Below are 5,615 nucleotides of genomic sequence, written 5' to 3' on the forward strand. Positions count from 1 at the left end.
CACATCTGCACACCTGTCACACATCTGCACACCTGTCTCGCATCTGCACACCTGCCTCACATTTGCACACCTGCCTCACATCTGCACACCTGCCTCACATTTGCACACCTGCCTCACATCTGCACATCTGCCTAGCATCTGCACATCTGCCTCATCTGAACACCTGCCTCACACCTTCACATCTGCACACCTGTCTCACATCTGGTTGCCTGCTGTTCCTGTGGCAGAACTGAAGTCACCAAAGTGGCAGGAAACTTCTATCTAACACTGGTGGCTGTCTGTGGATCCTGTAATGGAACACAGCCTTTAAAAGGATTTCAAAGGAAACAAAATGTCCTTCTAGATCCTGAGATCATCTATGCAGCTCTGACGAATTCACTGAAACAAAGCCAGGTGGGGCTTTGGGCAGTCAAAAGGCAAAATTAATCAAACCAGAACCAGAGTAAAGGTTTGGGCTAGGCCTTGAGTGCATAAGGTACAGCAGTTAGGAATCCAGAGGGGGGAAGTGACAACCTGGGCTGAGGGCAGGGTTTAAAATAATAATAATAATAATAATAATAATAATAATAATAATAATAATAATAAATAGCCATAGTATTGCACTGTTGTTTGTAAATATCACTCAGAATTCAGGACAAGGCATATAATCAACAAACGGCTTAAATCCTGAACTGTTGTGAGATGTCCTTATATTGTTTGAATTCTGATGTTAATTCTGCTTTCTCAAGACGAACAGTCTTTCCCCTGACAAGCAGTCGATCCCATACTCAGGTGATCTCATATTGCCCTTCTCCCCATTTTAACTGGTCAATAAAGGTGAAAGCCTGTGATTGGGCAGTGGAGGGAAATGGTGGGGCAGGAGGTCTTTGAGAGGGCAGGTAGGGGAGAACAAGGAGGGAGGGGGGATTGAAAAGAGGAGGAGGCAGCCAAGATGGAGCAGAACCACGTGGCCAGGAGAAACTGCATGTAGTAAAGGGTCTCAGAGCTGGGGAGTAAGTCAGTACAGTGCTAGATCTGCCCAAGCTAGGCACATAGATTATAAATATAATAACCAGATTGTGTGTTTTTATACAGCCTTATTGGGGTTAGAAAGCTACACTATTTGGCGCCCAATGTGAGTCTTAGAACTGAACTAACCTAAGATAAAAGCTCCCCCACCTCCAATATAAGCAACAAGGTTGTGCTCTAATCTGCAGCAGGTTAGAAATTAAACACCAAGTAGGGCTAAGGGGTCTACAGATAACTGACTGAGAGGCTCCCTCCCCAAGCCCCAAGCAAATGGCTACAGCCAGAGGCAGCAACCCAGCCCAGAGCTGGGACTTAGACAGTGCCACAGCATGGCTGGGAATCTTTGAGCTTAAAGGACTAAGGGGCCGGGCATGGTGGTGCACACCTTTAATCCCAGCACTTGGGAGGCAGAGGAAGGAGAATTTCTGATTCGAGGCCAGCCTGGTTTACAGAGTGAGTTCCAGGACAGCCAGGGCTACACAGAGAAACCCTGTCTCGAAAAACAAAACAAAACAAAACAAAACAAAACAAAACAAAAGAAGAAGAAGAAGAAAGAAAAAAGAAAAAGGACTAAGGACCCTGGGATGTGACTGCCTGGGAAGACACAGCTGTGAACCTTCGAAACCCTTCTCATAGGCACAGCGGGCTGATGCAGGCATCTGCACCTGAGCAAGCCTTTCCATGCTCACTTTCCCATTTGCCCCACATCTACACAGGACACAGGACAGCCAGCACGACAGACTGTCTGAGGTCAGCGGAAATGCTTCTGGCCACAGCCCAAATAAAGACAGGACAGCCTAGAAGCAAACTGCAGTGTCCCAAGCTGGGACAGAAAGAGAGACACAGACACAAGAAGCTCCAGATCAGGTAATAGGAATTATAAATTGATTATATATATATATAATACTTAAAGATGAAAAACACAATAAATACTTCTTTTGGGTTTTATGGGAAGATATTTTGGATGGTTCAACAGGGATGAATTTAAAGGAAATCGACACCTTCCCAGCTATTATTACAATGTTAAGTATCTTGGTTTACTATGTTTTTTAAAAAGACAGAGACCTAGATAAAAAGAGATGAAGCCTTAGAAAGGGATTAGAGGAGATGCTGGAACTACTGGCACTGGAATGTGTAGGTCATGATAAGTGACAGAGAGAGGTAAATGAAGATTAGGAACAGGAGCTGGAAAAGATGCTATAACAAAAGGTGAAGAATTTCATAGATCAGACTGAACAGCAAAGAGATAGTGATAAAATTAGGAAGCAGAGCCTAGAGGATGATTTACTAAGGTAAATCAACATAAGGTAATACGACAACATCAAAATTACATCATAAAGAACAATTAAAATCATGGAAGCAGGGCCTATAACAAAAGATACAGGAATTTATATGAACAACAGAATGAGAAATCTGAGACTTAGCAACATGTCCTGGAGGAAACACTAGAACTAAAGGTAGAGGAATTTATAGGTCGTGATAAGCAACAGAGAGAGGGAAATGAAGGTTGGAGACAGGAGCTGGAAAGGATGTTTAAACAAAAGATACACAAGTTCACAGACTAGAGAAAGAATAATGGATATTAGAAGCAAGGCTTGGAGGAGAACCTTTTAAAATTAATCAATCAAAATAAAACAAACAGCAGAACATCGGAATTACAATATTAAGAACAAATTCAAATGGAAGCAGAACCTTGAACAGAGAGCGCAGGAACTTAGGGAACAGGATGAACAAAAAAAGGAGATACAAAGCATGGGCACAGACTTGAGGGAGGAACTTAAAATATTTATTAGAGAAAATATTCAGGTAGAGACAGAAGATAAAATTAGAGAAAGCCAACCAAAGGTTGTTAGAAAACAAACTTTAGTTTATCTAGTTCATATACAGCAAAGACCCCCAGAGATAGATTACATAGTGCTTCATTAGCCTTAAAATTTTTAAATGCTAATGAACAAAAAAAAACTGATTGTAGAAAACTGCTGAGCTAAACCAGCCTATTTATTTTAAGGATGGAAAACAGGAAATGTGCTATGCTGGGGGAGGGGTTATGCCTATATTTCCACAGGAAAAGAAAAGCTCTGGGTTCCTTCTAGGTTGATAAAAATCAGGCATGACAAATGGAGACCCACTGAAGACCTTGGCTATGGACAAGGAGATTGACAGGACTACAAGACAGGTGGTGTGCATGTCTCTATTCACAGAGACAGCTGGGACCAGGTGGCACTTAAATGTCTATACACAGACATTAACGCTTATTGGGTACAAATTTGTCATGACATGTTATTACATACCATCCTTTAAGGTAGCATAAATGGAGAATTATATTGTAGTTTGATTATGTGATCAAACTAACCTTTAAAGAAAGGCAGTTATCTTTTTATTGATCTTCCTTAACTGATCTGTGTACCTTGCGCATTCCATACGAATGTCTTTACGGAACTATGCGTTGCTTATACGTTGCAGAACGGAAGAGGAGGAAGAGAGCCCTGACAAGATCCACACTCTGGGATGCTGAGGTTCTGGGATCTTCCATTCCAGCTCCTTTATTGACTCTACCTCAACCACATCGAAGCTGTTTCCTCTAAAGACTTGCTTCCAGGACAGTGCCAGAAAAACTATCTTGACCATCCAGCCTTTCAGACAGTTGTAGTCAGGACATCAGCTAAGCCATGAGCTTTCTCAGCACACAGAGCCTGGATGGCGAATGATGCCAGTTAGCTCTCCTTTGACAAAGCCATTTTTTCTATTTCCCTCTGGGCCCCCAGAAGGGAATTCTTTGCCCCAATTCAGCTGGAAGCAAACAAATGAAGATCATCATCCCAGCTCCTTAAGTTGGGGTGGATGGTTCTGGTTATTTTAGGAGCTGATTATAGACATGTTGTCATTTAAGGGACACTTTACGGTGTTGTAGCTTTGAATGGGGAGGACACTAGAGAGCTTAGACTCAGGGGTTTCTGCCTTTCCTTTCCTCTTCTCTTTCCTTCTTTCTTAGATGAAGGATAGGGGTAGAAAAGAAAAGGGTGGATATGTAGTATTATAAAATTAAAGAAATAGACAAATAGGAATAGGATATTAAATTTACTCTTAAGCAAAATATTGTATAGCTATAATCTTACATTTATAGAAATCTTTATATTGGATACAAAATTAAAGTTATAATTTCCTACATTGGTTTAAAGTTTTCATTGGAATAAAATTTTGTGTATTGATACAAAATTCAAAATTATTATTGTTACTCTTAGATAGGCATTGTGCCTATGTAACTTACTTAAGAATACAAAGGATTAGACCCAGTCCTTCTAATAGCTGCTATTATAAGCTGTTTAGGGTGATTAACTAATGCAAGTTAATAGTCAGATAGTGAAACTCATGATCATATTAGATTCTAATTTAATTACAAGTGTTTTCAAGATTATTCAAATAGTAAATAGCTAAGAATAACGTTTGATAATTCAGTTATGCTATGTATGTGATCTTCAAAAGCACCAGAGATCCACAGAAAATGACATCTAACATTATGTCATTACTAAAGATCAGTTGACTATGAGACATGCAAACTCCTGACAGTGTCCCCATTCCTCTTCAAGGAAGATACTGAGCATCATTAACTCCAGGTGAAGTAGCTTCGATCATGACAAGGTAGCCACTGGGCAAGAATTGCCCTAATTCATCTACAGACAAAAATATTGTTACAAAAGGACACACAGATGTGGGATAGTCTGCTGCTAAGCTCTGCCAACACAGAGTAAGACAGTCCTTCGTAGTTCCTGCTTCACTTAGATGGTTCTGGGCCAGAAGACTGAAGACAGATGCTCCAACATTATAAGAAGTTAGGGGACTGTCCAGACAGTCAGCTGTCTCTACAAATTGTATAGTTTTGGAAGCTATGTGTTTGTGCTTCCTACATATTCAGTCAATATTTAATTCCTTCTCAGATCTCTGGCAGGGTTGAAGACTAGTTATGGTCTCATAATTGAACTTACATTGTTTAGCATTAAAGAAGATGTTCCAGATTTGAAAGGACAGATTTCAGATGGTAATAAAAATTAAAATCAACATAAATCGGGCACAGAATTGTAAACTCCCTAAGTTAGGTTAGGTTATAGAGTACTTTATCTAAATTGGCAAATATGATAGACTGGATATTAAATATATATCATACTTTATAATTTACATGAAAGAGCCTTTTTAACTGGACAAAAGGAGGAAGTGTTGTGGGTTATCCTGATGCTTTTTGAATTCTGATGTTAATTCTGCTTCAAGAGGGGTTGCCCCTGACAGCCAGTCGATCACATACACATGTGATCTCATGTGAAACTTCTCCCCATTTAAACTGGTCAATAAAGGCTAAAGCCTGTGATTGGGCAGTGGAGGGGAAAGGTGGGACAGAGGTCTTTGAGAGTAGGGACAAGTAGAGAGGAGAATGAGGAGAGAGATTGGGGGTGGCGAAGAGGAGGAGGCAGCCAAGATGGAGCAGAACCACGTGGCCAGGAGAAACTGCAAGTAGCAAAGGGTCTCAGAGCTGGGGAGTAAGTCAGTACAGTGCTAGATCTGCCCAAGCTAGGCACATAGATTATAAATATAATAACCAGATTGTGTGTTTTTAT

General features: G+C 40.6%; 1 protein-coding gene across 2 annotated transcripts in view; it reads right to left on the reverse strand.

Annotated features, from left to right (window-relative positions):
* The window catches only part of Snx31 (sorting nexin 31), a 59,455-nt gene that overhangs the window by 4,031 nt on the left and 49,809 nt on the right, over positions 1 to 5,615 (reverse strand). The gene's annotated exons all lie outside the window — the stretch shown is intronic.

The sequence above is a fragment of the Mus pahari genome, chromosome 17 (genome assembly GCF_900095145.1).
Source record: "Mus pahari chromosome 17, PAHARI_EIJ_v1.1, whole genome shotgun sequence".
Lineage (NCBI taxonomy): Eukaryota > Metazoa > Chordata > Mammalia > Rodentia > Muridae > Mus > Mus pahari.